The sequence below is a fragment of the Myotis brandtii genome, unplaced genomic scaffold, assembly GCF_000412655.1.
Source record: "Myotis brandtii unplaced genomic scaffold, ASM41265v1 scaffold208, whole genome shotgun sequence".
Classification (NCBI taxonomy): domain Eukaryota; kingdom Metazoa; phylum Chordata; class Mammalia; order Chiroptera; family Vespertilionidae; genus Myotis; species Myotis brandtii.
In genome coordinates this window covers 1,520,049-1,536,376 of record NW_005357764.1, presented here as the reverse complement: position 1 = coordinate 1,536,376, position 16,328 = coordinate 1,520,049, and the positions used below count along the sequence as shown (strand labels likewise).

The 16,328-nt window shown below is 45.1% G+C and overlaps 1 protein-coding gene across 1 annotated transcript in view; it reads left to right on the top strand.

Annotated features, from left to right (window-relative positions):
• The first annotated feature begins 7,802 nt into the window (after positions 1-7,802).
• The window catches only part of N4BP3 (NEDD4 binding protein 3), a 34,893-nt gene continuing 26,367 nt past the window's right edge, over positions 7,803-16,328 (top strand). Inside the window, exon 1 of the mRNA XM_005865479.2 lies at positions 7,803-7,866. The gene's annotated coding sequence lies outside the window, so the exon portion shown is untranslated. The remainder of the gene's footprint in view (positions 7,867-16,328) is intronic.

The following is a 16,328-nucleotide window of genomic DNA, read 5'->3' as shown; positions in this document are numbered from 1 at the left end:
GTTTGTTGCGGCAGCAGTCTGCGGTGTTTACCTATGCCGCCATCTTGGTCCTGTCCCTAGGTTCTGACTCTAGGTTCTTCAGCCATCTCTCGCTATGTGTCAAGCAGCAAGGATGGACTGGCTCCCAGCAAATATATATTTTTTTATTTGAGAGGGGAAGGGAGAGAGATAGAAATATCAATGATGAGAGAGAATCATTGACTGGCTGCCTCCAGCATGCCCCCTACTAGGGATTGAGGAATCGAACCTGGAATCCTTCAGTCTGCAGGCCAACCCTCTATCCACTGAGCCAAACCAGCTAGGGCAAACCTTGTTTTCTTTTATTCAAAGTTTCCTGAAGATTATTGCTGAAGGCATCTTGCAATTGTGGTATACTAGTACACACACTAAGACCAGCTTAAAACAATAACTTTGCCCAAAGATGCCTTCTCTCTGATTTCTGACACACAATCAGCACAGTGTGCCTGCAAGCAGTGTTTTCCCATGACCCGAGGAAAGCCTGCCTTTCTGGCTCATGCTGCCACAGCAGTCTTTAAAGGACCGAGTTAGGGAGACTGAAGCTTCAGGAGGGAGCCCACTGTAGTGAGACGCTCAAGCTGGGCAGCTGGAGAGTCCCAGCTTCAATATCTGCATGTCCTCTACAGATGGCCAAAAGACATGAAAAAATGCTCAAAGTCACTGATCATCAGAGAGATGCAAATTAAAACGACAATGAGGTATCACCTGTCAGAATGGCTACCATCAACGAATCAACAAATGACAAGTGCTGGTGAGGATATGGAGAAAAGGGAACCCTCATACACTGCTGATGGGAATGCAGACTGGTGCAGCCATTATGGAAAACAGTATGGAGTTTCCTCAAAAAAATTAAATATGGAACTGCCGTTTGACCCAGTGATCCCACTTCTAGGAATATATCCTAAGAAACCTGGAAACACCAATCAGAAAGAATGTATGCACCCCGATGTTCATAGCAGCACAATTTATAATAGCTAAGATCTGGAAACAGTGCAAGTGCCCATCAGTAGATGAGTGGATAAAAAAAGCTGTGGTACATTTCTACCATGGAATACTATGCAGCAGTGAAAAAGAAGAATCGCTTACCCTTTGAAACAGCATGGAGAATATCATGCTAAGTGAAATAAGTCAGTTAGAGAAAGATAAGTATCACATGATCTCACTCATATGTGGAATCTAAGTAAGAAAATAAACTGATGAACTGAGTGGGTCCAGAGACATGGAAGCATGGAACAGAGTGCAGAATCTTGGAGGGAAGGAGGGGGAGGGTGGGTGTGTGGATGGGTGGGAGGTAATCCACCAAAGACCTTGTATGCATATATGGATAACCCATGGATACAGACAGTGGGGTGGTAAGGGCTTGGGGCAGGGGATGAGGGTAGGCTGGATGGGGTCGATGGAAGAGAAAAGGGGATATATGTAATACTTTCAACAATAAAGATTAAAAAAATAACTGCATGTCCTCATGAAACTAATTACCCCCAAAGCCTCTTTCCTCATCTCTGAAAGAAGGACACCAGCACCCACCCCCAGGAGTGTTGGGATGATCCGGATGGAAGATGGTTGAGATTTGCACATCGCACCACTGCTTAGATGTGCAAAGAAATGTGGCCAAGTGCATCTTCTTCACAAGTCACAGGGGTAGGGTAGAGGTGCCAAGATGTTAGCTCAGCATTTCAACCTCCTCTGGTACAAACTGTCTTCTGAGTTCTTTCAACATAAGAAACACCCAAACTTATAGAGAATCTCTATGGGTTTATTAGAACCAAAATGGCAATTGTCAAATCTCAATAGATTGAGAAAATGCTCTGGAAAATGGCAGTTTTACCACTTATTTTATAATCAGAATCAAAGGGAAAGATGTAAGAGGGTTACCTGAAATCCACTGGTGATCGCTTAGGGAGGCAGGAAAAAGCAAAGGGGGAAATCTTTGAGATTGGATAAAAAGTAAAACAGATATACACATACTCCTTTTTAATTTTTGTTGTTGTTGTTAATCCTCACCCAAGGATATTTTCCCATTGAATTTTTTTTTTTAGAGGGAGAGTGGAAAGGAGGAGGAGAGAGAGAAACATTAATGTGAGAGAGACACGTTGATTGGGTGCCTCCCGCACGGGTCCTGACCAGGCCTGGGGATAAAGCCTGTAACCAAGTTACATGTCCTTGACCAGAATCGAACCCAAAACCGTTGAGTCTGAGGGCCGATGCTCTATCCACTAAGCCAAATGGGTTAGGGCCTTACTTTTTTAAAAATTAAATTTTAGAGGGGAACACTTACTTATGCATTCACTGGTTGATTCTTATATGTGCCCTGACTGGGATCAAACCTACAACCTTGGGGTATTGGGAGGACTCTCTAACTAACCTTATTATGTGATGTGACCAAGAAGATGCAACTCTACTATATGACCTATATAATTATGGTTCAAGATCGGGCATTCATACTGGATGGCTATTGTTGTGTTGGCTGTTGTCATTATTTTATTTGGCAATCTAAGGGAAAAGAGGTCAATGCCCCTAACTAAATAGTCAGATATTGTATGTTTTAAAAATTCTTGCAGCACACCAGTTGAAAATCACTGTTTTAAATGTAGCCAAAGGAATATAAATGTTAAAAAACTTTCTTAAATCCATGAACAAGCTCTTCTTCAACATTTGGAAGTTTTACATTTTTTTCCTTTTTCTCCTTGAATTTGTGTTTCCTTTCCAAGTTCTCCATATCTTCATTATAAGGCAATATATTTTTAGGCTTCAAAGTCTTTTACTGACCATCTTATTATACTTAGGTATAACAAAAAGTATATTATTGAAATTTACTTTATTTCCTGTTGACCATAAATCCTAAGTGTTAAATAATTCTTCTGAATTGAATTATTGATAGAAATAGAATTAGTACACAATTGACCAAAACAATATAATATAAGGTGGGGTTTTTGGTTTGTAGGGTTTTTAAAAATTTTTTTTTATTGATTTCAGAGAGGAAGGGAGAGGGAGAGATACAAACATCAATGATGAGAGAGAATCATTGATTGGCTGCCGCCTGCATGCCCCACAATGGGGATCAAGCCCACAACTGGGGCATATGCCCCGACTGGAATCGAACCATGACCTTCTGGTTCATAGGTTGATGCTCAACCACTGAGCCATGCTGGCTGGGCGAAAGCAGTTTTTACTGAGGTATATGTTGCTAAAAACAATTGAACTGTTGCTAGCAATTCTTTTTTTATATAACAGAAGTAGAAACTATTAAACATTTTATAAGATGGAGACTGTAATTAGAATAAATATTTTATATGATTTGACAAAACTGGTTTGACTTCATTCTTGAATAACAAAGAATCTGAAAGAAATGTCATAGAACTATCATCTATGCGTCTCAGCCGCTGTGGGGACAATGCTGGCATTCTGAGAGAGTGCGTGAGCTCAGCATCACTAGCCTCCAAAGTGCTTGCTGTCCGGAGGCATGTTCCCCGGCTGAGGACTCGTTGGGATGAGCACTGAGAACAAGGGCCTGCTCCCCAGGGATGTCTATTTTCTACTTGTGTTCTTTGCTTTGCTCCAGGGGAGCTTTATTACTTAGGTAAGATTGATCAAATCATTGATGACTCATCCTGCTATTGTCATGATTAGCTAGTTTGTTAATAATAATAATGAGAGCCCTAACTGGTTTGGCTCAGTGGATAGAGCGTCGGCCTGCGGACTGAAGAGTCCCAGGTTTGATTCCGGTCAAGGGCATGTACCTAGGTTACCTTGGTAGCTGAATCGATGTTTCTAACTCTCTATCCCTCTCCCTTCTTCTCTGTTAAAAAATAAACACAGCCCCCAGGTTCGATTCCGGTCAAGGGCATGTACCTGGGTTTCAGGCACATCCCCAGTGGGAGATGTGCAGGAGGCAGCTGATTGATGTTTCTCTCTCATCGATGTTTCTAACTCTCTATCTCTCTCCCTTCCTCTCTGTAAAAATCGATAAAATATATTTTTTAAAAAATAAAATAAATAAAATAAACACAATATATTTAAAAAAGAAGAAGAAGAAGAGAGGAAAGGGTAGACCAGACATTAGCATGGTCTCTTGGACAGCTTCACCAGGAAGCTAAAGCTTCGCGCTCCTCAGGGAACCACAGGTCCATTCCCTGAAGATCACTGGGGGGAGGGACCAAACAAAGAAGAGATGATGTACATGGGAAGTCAGGTTGACAGTGTGGCAGGAAGTTAGACATGGGTCAGGTACAGAAGGTCATCAGGGTGGAAAGCCCTGGGTGCCTAACAAAGGACAATTGTAGGGTAGGACCTTGCCTCAGGGTGACCTTTCCTCCCCTAGCATATGGCTGGTCATGGGGTTTGGACCCTCTGACCATCCTTCCTAGAGTTAACATCTAGGCCTTAATTGTATTTCCACTCCAAGCCCAGAAAAGCAGCAAAACTAGACAAGTGACCCCAAGGCTGACCTCAGGTCCAGGTGCATTGAATAATGATCTCCATCCCTGGTGCTGACTAATCAATCAGTGGAGACCTAGACCCTGAAAGAACACACCTGGAAAGCTGCTGGATATTCCGTTGAGATCTTCCCCTGGGACCTCCTCCACAATCTCCACCCTTGAAACCCTTAGGACAGAGGGCCTGTTAGGTCTGATCAAATAATTGAATCGATACCCCTTCCCCTGGGAACTACTCAGGTTCCCTCCTCCTGAGGTCTTATTGAAAGGGCGAGGACTACGCCCTCCATCTTACCCTGTGTCCTCCATTTTTGGGCAGCCATGTGCTCGGCAAGGCTTCTTCCCGGAAGCCCAAGCCTCTGCTAGCCACACCCAGGATTTCTTTAAACTAACCAATGACAATCAAGGGAAGTGCGCGCCATGGATATGACCACATCCTATGTAACGAGACACCGACTTGCGCCTGGCCAATTGGCAGGGCCCACAGTTCTCTCTCCTCCCCTTACTATAAAACCTCTCTCCCCACAGGGCTGGTCCTCTCTCTGCCACTTGCTGCTCTGTCAGTAAGGAGGGTAGGGGAGCCAAGCCCGGGTTTGAAATAAAGACTCTTATGCTTTTGCATCCGACACGGCTGGCTCCCTGGTGGTCTATTGGGGATCTTGAAATCTGGGCATAACACTTATACTTTAGACCACTTCACAACTGACATTCCCTTTTGCTTAGACCAGCAATGGCCAACCTTTCGGACCTAACGGACCACCAGTGGTACACGGACCACCGGTTGGCAACCCCTGGCTTAGACCACATTCCATTTGTTAAGACCATTACCTTTCCCCTCCAGATTTGCCCAGGATCCAGACATGAACAGAGAATTCCCCACCCAAAAAGCCTGCCTAGAGTCCTTTAAAATCTCTGACTCCTGCCCTAGCCAGTTTGGCTCAGTGGATAGAGCATCCGCCAGTGGACTGAAGGGTCCCAGGTTCGATTCCAGTCAAGGGCATGTACCTTGGTTGCAGGCCCCAGGACAAGGTCAGGAGGCAACCAATCGATGTTTCTCTCTGTCTTTCCCTCTCTCTTCCACTCTCTCTAAAAATCATTGGAAAAATACCCTCGGTTGAGGATTTAAAAAAAAAAATGTTGACAAACAAACAGATAAGTAATAAAATAATTTAAAATCTCTGACTCCCTGACCCTAGGTGCTGGCACCATTTTGGGGCTCAGCCTAATAAATTTATAACCCCTTCCCACATTTGGTCTCATGTGGTCCTCCTTCGGCAACCCTAACATTTGGTGCAAAAACCCGGGAGGGATCCATGGGGAAGGGGAGCCATCAACCTGGCTTCAGTCACACTGAGTTTTCTCCTGGGAGAGCTGTAGGCAGCAGCAGCTGGTCCTGGGCTTACCTCCGAATCCTACTTGGATGACTGATTGCAGCCTCCATTCGGCCTCCCTTCCCTATGGGCCCTCCCGAACCAGCCAAGGAGGACCCGGGGGCTCTCCCCCCTGGTGAGTTTCCATACCTTCCTCACTGCTAAGCTCCAAGAGCCCTTCCTTTACCTCTATAACTTATTTCCTAAGCCCATATCTTCTATGAATTACTTCTACTACCTCTGTGATTTTCCAAATAAGTGGTCACTTACAGTTTGAGTCTTGACTCTGAATCCTTTCCTAGCCAGAACTCAAGAACTGAGGTTGTTAAACCTGGTCCAGTCTGACCCCATGGGTCTAACACCTGGTACTATTCTGAAGCCCCCAACAGTAGGGAAAGTGCTTGGCTGTCAGTCTAGCCTGGGGAAAAGATCATTGGCAAGTGCTCAAAGGCTTGGAGAGAGTTCCCTCTCTCTCTTGTTCCACAACTTGAACTCGCCCATATGCTCCTCTGTTCCCTTTCTATAGCCATGTGGCCTTAAGGAGCCACATGACCCATTAATTTTACATCATCAATAAAGCTTTCCCACAAAACCCCCTTGTCCCACGGGGACCTCAGGAAATTCTTTTCTTCGAGGCACCACAAGAACTCCACTTACACCAATAACAATCTTACTAATGGTCTGAAAGTATATGTGCCTAACATTTCAAAAAGGCCAATATTCAAAACATCAGAGTTTGGAGTAAGGAGAAGGCACCTAACTGAGAAGATGGGGGTCTCAGAGGTTCCTTAAATCCATCTTAAGAGAGTTCAGACTTCACACTTTTATGTCAAATGAAGGAAAGATAGGATGGGCAAGAGATCATCGAGGACCACAGACATCTGGGCACCAGCAGGGACCTAAGAAAGAGTGTGAAATCTCAAAATCTCTTTGTTTCCATCTGTTAAACCCTGCTGATCTAAATCCAGTCTTGAGGCTTCTGCAAATCTTTGATAAATAATAATTATTTTTTTACATATTTAAAAAATGCCTCGGGTGAGGCACCTTCTGGCAAGAGGGCTGTTTTTTTTGTTTTTGTTTTTAATGTATTTTTATTGATTTCAGAGAGGAAGGGAGAGGGAGAGAGAGAGATAGAAACATCAACGATGAGAGAGAAGCATGGATTAGCTGCCTCCTACATGCCCAACACTGAGGATGAAGCCCGCAACCCTGACTGGCCCGCAACCCGGGCATATGCCCTGACCTGGAATTGAACCGGGATCTCCTGGTTCATAGGTTGACGCTCAACCACTGAGCCACACCGACTGGACAAGGGGACTGTTCTTAAAGAAAAAATAAACTTCAAGCCGCAAGCAGAATTCCTCTATAATGATTAGCATGTCTACATGCAAGAACACAGGCTTGAGCAAGACGGGGTCAGAGAGGCTATTTCACTGGCACAATCCAGCCTTCAGCCCCTCTCCTTCCCAGAGGTTAGGGGGGGACTGAAAGTTACACCCTTCTAATCACAAGGTTGGTTCTCCATGTAACCAGCCCTCATCCTTAGGTGGGGCTCGAAAGTCACTTCATTAACATAACAAAAGACACAGTGATCACGTTTATCCTTTAGGAAATTCCAAGGGTTTGGGGAGCTCTGTGCCAGGAAATAGGAGGAAGTTCAAACATATGTTTCTTATTCTAAATCACAACATCACAGCTCCCTTTCTCATCTAGGAAGTACAGTCCCAGCAGCTGCCTCCAGAAGCCCCCACTCCCACTGCTCTGGCCTCCAGTTGTCTCACTTGGACAGAAAGCTCAGCCATCCAGACTCCGGCCAGGTGACCCGGAGCTGGCAGGTCCCCTAGAGGTCATCTAACATGCCTCCCCCTCCCACAGAAAGAAACCGATGTCAGACTTGTGGCCATATGGGCTAGACCAGAACCCAGGCCTTTCACCTGCTCCATCCAGGACCAGTGACGCCTCTCGGGCCAGAGCATGGGGCTGGGACGCTCACCCTTATCCAGGGACTTCTACCAGCCAAGCACTGGGACGCATTTTTTCAGGTGTGTTCACCTAAACCCTCCTCACAGCCCTGACAGATATTTCACTAAGGAAGACACAGAGGCACGGAAAGGTAAAAAGACCCAGTCTTTCTGACCCAATGCCCTGGCTTTTCTCCCTGCAGCACAAAGAAGTGTAACATCCTGCTCCTCCTGCAGTTTCCTCCCAAGTTCCCTCTTCTAGTAGCAGCAGATTAGGTAGTCTTTCAGCTTCCAGGCCAGCAGTGCAGGGGTCGTTTTGAATTCTTCCTTCTTCAACCTGGCAGCCAGTCTGTGGGCACAGAATCCCGCTCTGGCAGGCTGGAAGAAACCGCGAAGGGCAGGCAGTTCAGCTGTCTATGCAACACTTAGATTTCCTCTAAACGGTTGTGGTGAAGCCATTGCCCAGGTTCAGCCTAAACTCGGCCCCCACATTGTGCCAGGGGCTCACCTCTTTCTGATGTTACCTGTTGCATCTTGAAACGGTTATGCTGTTCCAAAGTCAGCCTTAGGTCAAGCTGAAACGGGTCTCCTTGTTGCCTCCCCTCTCCACCCCCACACTCACATTTTCACTGGTCCTAGTTGTTGTTTTTTTCTTGGGATTCACAGAACAGACCTGCCTAGTCTCCTCGACCTTAGCCCTTTAAATGTGAAGGCTATAATCTCGTTCCCAGAAGGTAAATATCTTCCTTTGCTCCAGCTGGTCTTCACAGGACATACTTCAAGTCACTAATCAGTCTGGCCTCTCCTCCTAAAACGCTCCAATTTATCCAAATCCTTTGTTACAAACTCAGTGCCTATGAGGGCCAAGCAAATGACATCAGTGAGTGTGATAGGTGGAGCAATAGGGAGTGGTGGGGACTGTGGCAAAGAGTATGAACCCATCTGTTGGAAACAGTCACTTTAGTTTCAGGCGATTGTTGCCCCACAGAAATGAGACCCCAGTATTGCCAGATCCCTCATTTTCTAAGAGAAACAGAAAATTTTGATTTGTATTTGAAATGTCCTGATTTTTTTTATCTCAGTAATTAATTTAAACACACACACACACACACACTGTGCAGGCAAACAAAAACCTATGGGCGCTATGCAACCTCTGAAAATGTACCACCTAAAACTGGATTCAACACTCAGAAGTAGTGGGTAACCTGTTCTGTCCACCCTAACTTGTGAAAGCTACTCCCTCTCTCTCGATGTCCACTATTTCAGGTCTTCACCGTCTCTTACCGGACCCAGCCCCACTGTCCTGACCAGCCAGCCGTCTCTACCTCTTCAGCCCTTCTCCTCACCACTGCCCAGTGCGTGCCATCACCCAAGACCCTGCTCTAAGATCCACAATGGCGAGACCTCAATCAGCCAGGCCTGGCTCCTTCTGGAGAACATGCCCCCTCAGCCTCCCTTTTTCGTTTTTATTTTTTCTCCCCTCTTCTGTTGGAACTGGGGACCCTCCCTTCTACCCACTCCTTCATACCTTTGCTCAAGCTAGGATTTCCTCCAGGAATGCCTCCTTCTTCCCCACCTACATATTATCTTGGCTCAGCTTCCCTCCTCCTGAGGTCTTCCCTGGCTGTGTCAGCCCAAGGTGGTTTCTGCCCCTTATACTTTGCCAATACCACATCTGTAATATGGGGAGAAGACAGACTGACCTCAAAGAGTGATTGAGGAATAAATGAGGTGACTCATGTCTAGGCTTGGAGCAGCAGTGGGCACACATGAAGAGCTAGTGAACGTGAGCTCTTACTATGAATACCCTGATTAACACTGAATCCACATGTCATCTGGGGCTCTTTCACATTTCCAGCTAAATGATAAAAGATTCCTGGGCACGGAGACCTGCAGACCTGGGTCAGAATTTCATCTGTCCCACATTTTACCCTGGTGAAGTCACACAAATTCCTGCTGTCACCGGAAAGGGACCAGGCCCGGAGCAGGTCTGCCTCAGGGCCAGCCTGTAGTGTGTGGGTTCTTGACTTTGTGCAGGAAAGATTTCACAACATGAGCCCAGGTGATTTTGAGTACACTCATTGAGCCGGGGACAGTGAAACAAAGGAAGGGCTTAGGATAGAAGGAGCAGCAGGAGAGAGCCTGGGTGAGGCTACTTTGGCCTCTAGAAACAGTATGAAAAGAAGTGCGTGGCCCTGGCTGGTTTGGCTCAGTGGATAGAGCATCAACCTGTGGACCGAAGGGTCCCGGGTTCGATTCCGTTCAAGGGCACGTACCTTGGTTGCAGGCTCAATCCCAGCCCTGGTTGGAGCTGGTGCAGGAGGCAACTAATCGATGTGTTTCTCTGACATCGATATTTCTCTCTGTCTTTCCCTCTCTCTCTAAAAGAAAAATCAATGGGTGCTCGCTTCGGCAGCACATTTACTAAAATTGGAACAATACAGAGAAGATCAGCATGGCCCCTGCCCAAGGATGACACGCAAATTCGTGAAGCGTTCCATATTTAAAAAAAGAAAAAAATAAGAGAAAAGAAAAGAAAAGAAGAGAAGAGAAAAAAAATCAATGGGAAAATATCCTTGGGTGAGAATTAAAAAAAGAAAAAAGTGTGTGGACTCGCTGAGAAGTAAGACACAGTGGCAGAAGTGGGCCAAGGCAGGGCTGCTTTTAGCTCACTGACAAGTCAGGGGAAAGGGGGCCTTGGAGACAAGTTCAAGGGGTAAGCCTGGGGGGAGCTGCCGCTGCCCACTGCTCCCCTGGTTGCAAGTCTCCTGGGGACCCTTAAAGTTTAGGAGAAAGAGTGAAAAAGTACATGCCCGAGAAAGAAGGGGTGCAGGTGTACTCCAAGGAGAGTGTGTGCTGGGTCCTTTGTTGTGAGGGTTCTTACCTGTTTTCTAAAGGGGAGACCTCAGAGGAGGATCCTAATGGAATAATCAAGGTGTCTCCTTCAATATGCTGATTCACCAAAATGAGCTTATAAAGAGGTCAGGGTCATTCTCTGGTCAGTTTCACCTTCAAAGAACGTTAGGAAAGAGGGACCAGACAAAGCAGGTCTGCTCTGGAGGTCTGGACTACGTAAACCATTTGCTCTTAAGTGTCCTTGTTAGGGAAGATAAGATCTTGTGACTTATTCTCTGGCTGTAAATTGCTCAACAAGTTTGTTCAGCTATCTGTCTGTTTCCCCAATCCACCTGCCAAGGAACTTTCCTAGTTTCTTACTATCTTGCCTCACCGAGGCTTGTGTCTCTGTCCGTGAAACGGAGCTAATAGTTCCCACTTCTCAGGGTTGTGATAAAGACCGAATGAGGCAATGTCTGCAAAGAAAACTGGGAAGAAACGCTATAAGAACATGTTTCTGGAGGAAGAAATTCGTGATCGGCCACCGAACTGCTGGAGTCAAGGGCAGGTGGTTCTTTGAACAGACCTAGAATGTTCTTTTGTTATACGTTCGGCAAATAGTTCTTGAGCAGCTACTCTGGGCCAGACACATGCAGTTACTGCAAAGATGAAGGTCCAGCCCTCAAAGTGAAAACGGTGAAGTCACCCCTAACCTTCCCGCCACTGTGCCCTCCGCTCAGTCCCAGCCTCCTGACCCTTCACAGATTCTGCCCATTCCAGTCAGCCCTCTCACTGTGGCCTGGATGACCTTCCTACAACACATTTATTCCTTCACTGATTCCTGCATTACCCCATTATTTATTCAGTAGTTACTAGTTCTGAAAACAAAACAGACCAGAATCCCTGCCCCCTCATAGGTGTTACATTCTAGAAACTCATTAGGTAACGTATTTGCTTTAAAAACTCCACTGACTTTCAGTTACTTATGCCAGGGTCAGAAATCTTGAGCTTGGCCTTCAGGGAGTTGGTGATCTGGCTCCACTCCCTTTCAGTCCCTCCCCACTTTCCCAGGAAGAAAGGCTCCTGGGCTCTGGGTGGGCTACTCCCCTCAGACCGGAGCCTTTGCGCTGGCTGTTTCCTACTTCTCCACAACCCCAGGTAGAGGCAGCTGGAGGTTTTCTCTGTTGGGAGCCTGTTGGCAGCCTTGCCCGCAGCCTGCGTCAGGGAAGGGCCTCTCCTCCCCATGAGCTCTGCCACACTCACCTAGAGCTCCCCAAAGTCATTTTCCTTGTTGTCTCCCTTTCTCTCTCTAAAAAAACAATAAAAACCATATTTTTTAAAAGTGAGAAATGGTTTGATTGTGCTGAATTTAAAATTGTTATGAAGGAATTAGTTTACTTTAATGCAATTTATTCCCCAAATCCCTTATTGACCCAAGGAAAAAAATCACCAGTGTTGGCAAAAATTCTAATTAATGTATTTCCATTTAGGAAAACTATGGAATTGAAATGCCCCCTACATGTTGAAGACTCATACTTTTATATATCTCTGCCTGAAGTCCAGATTCAAATCAGCAACTGCCCCATGAAACATGCTCACTTAGACATCCCAAAGCCTCATCAAATCTATATTCCCAAAGGCAAACTACTGACCTCTCACCAAATTGTTCTTCCTCGCAGACACCTGTCTAAGATTGGGACCATCGCTCATTTGATTACTCATGCCAAAAACTTGAGGCATCCTCTCCCTTATCTCTCTCATCCCCACACATAATCTAAAACCAAGCCCATCAACTCAACATTCAGAGTATCTCTCAAATCTGTCCTCTTTCCAGCTCCAATGTCCTCACCTAAGTTCACAACATCTCCCACAAGGATTAACCTAACTGGTCTCCCCGAAACCATTCTTGCATCATCTGTTCCATCCTCCACACAGATAGTTAAGCAAACCAAGACCTCTCTTCTAGTAAGAGGTAGACTAGATATCTTTGATAAAACCTCCTGCAGAAAACAACTGAAAGAGTTGGTCAAATGTTTATAAAACTCTCTCTCTCTCTCTCTCTCACACACACACACACACACACACATTCTTAATAGCATCAAAGAGCTAACTAGATAGTGAGTGAGGGAATGTTGTGACAAGGTCCAGTAGAGGACAGGATTCCAAAGAGTTGACCCTGAAATTTGAGGCTGCTGAGAGGTCAAGTTCACTTCTAGTGGCCTTGCATGGCTGGAGACAAAAATCGGTCAGGGGCCTGTCAAGGGTGGGGGACTGATAAACCACACCCCACATTGGGCTCAGCCCCCAAAAGACTGTACCCCAGAAATAAAGGTGAACTGAAAGCATATCAGCCTGTCCCTGAATGGCAGTCCAGCTGTGAGTCATCAAGGTGCTCCGGAAAACATCATGCCCTAAGTATGAACTAAGATGATCTCAGTTTGCTCATCCCTCCAGGCACCTGGCAAAAGCAATAGAAAATTCTCTCTGGTGAATGACAAAACAAACCCATTTAAATAATCTCTGCAAATAATTTCACACACAATATTTACTGTGCGCGGGTGCACACACACACACACACACACACACACACACACACACAGACATATGAGGAAGCAAGATTCCTTGAGCTAAAACCATCAGAAACAATAGTCAACAGAAATAGAGCTGGAGGAACTCCAGACTAAAAAAAATTACACTTACTACGTCTAAGAAGTTAAATGCCAAAATTGAAAGCTTTAGCAGGGAGCTGGAAACTATAAAATTACATAGTATATGCAAAAAAGAAATACAATAAAACTAAAACCCAAAAGTTATAGCTCAATGGGTGGGCTTAACAGCAGATATGACATGGCTGAAGAACTAATTTGAGAAATGGAAGGCTGGTCAGAAGAAACAACCTAGCCCTGGCTTGATAGCTCACTTGGTTAGAGTGGCATCCCGACATGCCAAGGATTAGGGTTCGGTTCCCTGGTTGAATCGAACCTAGAAGCAACCAATGAATGCATAAGTAAGTGGAGCAACAAACTGATATCTCTCACTCTTTAAAAATCAATCAATCAATCAATAAATGAAAAGAAGTGGCTCAGTTGGTTGGAATGTTGTCCTGTGTACCAAAGGGTTGCGGGTTTGATTTCCAGTCAGGGCACATACCCAAGTTGCAGGTTCGATCCCCAGTGGGGGTGTGTAAGGGAGGCAACTGATCAATATTTCTCTCATATCAATGTTTTTCTTTCTATATGTATCTCTCTATCTCCCTCTCCCTTCCTCTCTCTATAAAATCAATAAAAAAAGGGTGAGAGAGAAGAAAAAGAACAATTTAATAAGAAGTATGGAGAGACAGCCCTGGCTGGTGTGGCTCAGTTGCTTGGGCATCGTCCCATGCACAAAAGGGTTGCCAGTTTGATTCCAGTTCAGGGCATATGCCTGGGTTTTGGGTTCAATCCTCGGTTGGGACAAGTGTAGGAGGCAGCCAATCGATGTTTCTCTCTCTTTCTCTCCTTCTCCTTTCCTCCTCTCTCTAAAAATCAATAAAAACATATTTGAAAAACAAGAAGTATAGAGAGACAAAAGATGGGAAATACAGAAGAAAAGGTTATAGATATGGAAGTTACAATGAGACGATCTTACATATGTTTAATTGCAGTCCCAGAAAAAGGGGAGGAAGAGAGATGGAACAGAAGCAATACTAGAAAAGATGATAGTTGAGAACTTTCCAGAATAGATGGAAGATATCAATCTATAGATTTAAAAACTCAAATGAATCACAAGCAGAATTTTTTAAAATCCACTCCCTGATCCATCATTGTGAAAATGTAGAAAATCAACGATAAAGAGAAAAATAGTGAAAGCATCCAGAGGAAAACAATAGGTAATTGTGCCAGTTGTTTACCTCTTGCCTCTCAGGGCTAAGGCCATCCTTCTATAATATGCTCTGTGATGCTGGGGCTAGGATCTCAAACCACATTTCCCAGGCCCCCTTGCCAGCTGACTTCCTGTTGGATTCTGCCAAAGGGAAGCACTAAAGGGAGATTAGGAGGGAGAATGGGATCCCTTCCTGTCTGCTTCCTGTAGGCTTCAATTCAGGACTCTCCAGCTCTCCGGCTCCTTTCAACATGCCTGGCACCAGCTACACTGAACCCCCTCACAGGTAATAGCCCAAGCCAGCAGGGCCCCGGGGGGGGGGCAAGGGGGGGGGCTCCTCCAAGGCCCTAGATCCTATTAACCTTATCTCTTTTTTTGTTGTTAATCCTCACCTGAGGATTTTTTTACTTTGATTTTTAGAGAAAGGGGAAGGAAGGAGGAGAGACACAGAGAGAAACATGGATGTGAGAGAGACACATCAGTTGGTTGCCTCCCGCACATGCCCTGACCAGGACCAGGGACCAAACCTGCAACCAAGGTTCATGCCCTTGGGCAGAATCGAACCTGGGACTCTTCAGTTTGTGGGCTGACACTCTATCCACTGTGCCAAACCGGCTAGGCTAGCCTTCTCTTCCCTTTATCCTCCTAAGCCTATGAGTGACAGCTGCTTCCTTTTATTACTATTTGGGCACCATCCTCATTACTCTTTCAGGCTTCCAAAACCTGCATATACAATCCGCCTTGTGTAGTATATATCTCCTTTATTTGAAAAATTACTGGTAGTATGGCTTGTATTTTCCTGAGTAGACCCTAAATAATACAGAACTCTTCAAAGGAGACACAGTGTGGTAGATAGCATTACTATACCCAGTTATTTGCCACCAATCTCTGTGGAAGACCAGTACTTTCCCACCCTGCTGACCTAAGACTATGACCAGTGACATGCCAGGGTAATGACATGTGAGGATAAGCCATGTCTGCCACCACTTCTCAGCAAAAGCTTTAAGAACCATCACATTACTTTGCTATGACTCTTTTCCCTCTATCAGGACACTAGCATGTCCCAGGTGGGAGCTGTAGCCGACTCACACAGGACATGGAAAGTGAGCTAGAAATAAACCTTGTTGTTGCAAGCTAAGGAGATTTAGGAGATGTTTGTTACTGCAGCATACTCTAGGGCAGCGGTTCGCAACCTGTGGGTCGCGATCCCTTTGGCAGTCGAACGACCCTTTCACAGGGGTTGCCTAAGGCCATCCTGCATATCAGATATTTACATTATGATTCATAACAGTAGCAACATTACAGTTATGAAGTAGCAACGAAAATAATTTTATGGTTGGGTCACAACATGAGGAACTGTATTTAAAGGGCCAGAAGGTTGAGAACCACTGCTCTAGGGAAACTTGACTGATTCACAGAATTAGACTACATAAGAGTCCTCAATAGTAAAAATGAAAGTCAGCAGGTGGTTGAACAATAGCTTCAATGAACTAAAGAAAAATGACAGCCAACTTTGAATTATACTCAGAAAAACTATTCTTTAAGAAAAAAAAATAAATGCTAAATAAAGACATTTTCAGACAAAAACAGAGAATAATGATCTGAGAGGAAGATCATGGATGCAGGAAGGAATGAGAACAAAACTGTGGTAAATATGTGCATCAATCTAGCTGAAGATGGACTGTTATAAAAGAAAAATAATAGTCTGGCTGGTGTAGCTCAGTGGTTAAGTGTCGACACATAAGCCAGGAGGTCATAGTTAGATTCCCAGTCACAGCACATGCCTGGATTGTGGGCTCGATCCCCAGTAGGGTCATGCAGGAGGCAGCTGATCAGTTATGTTTCTC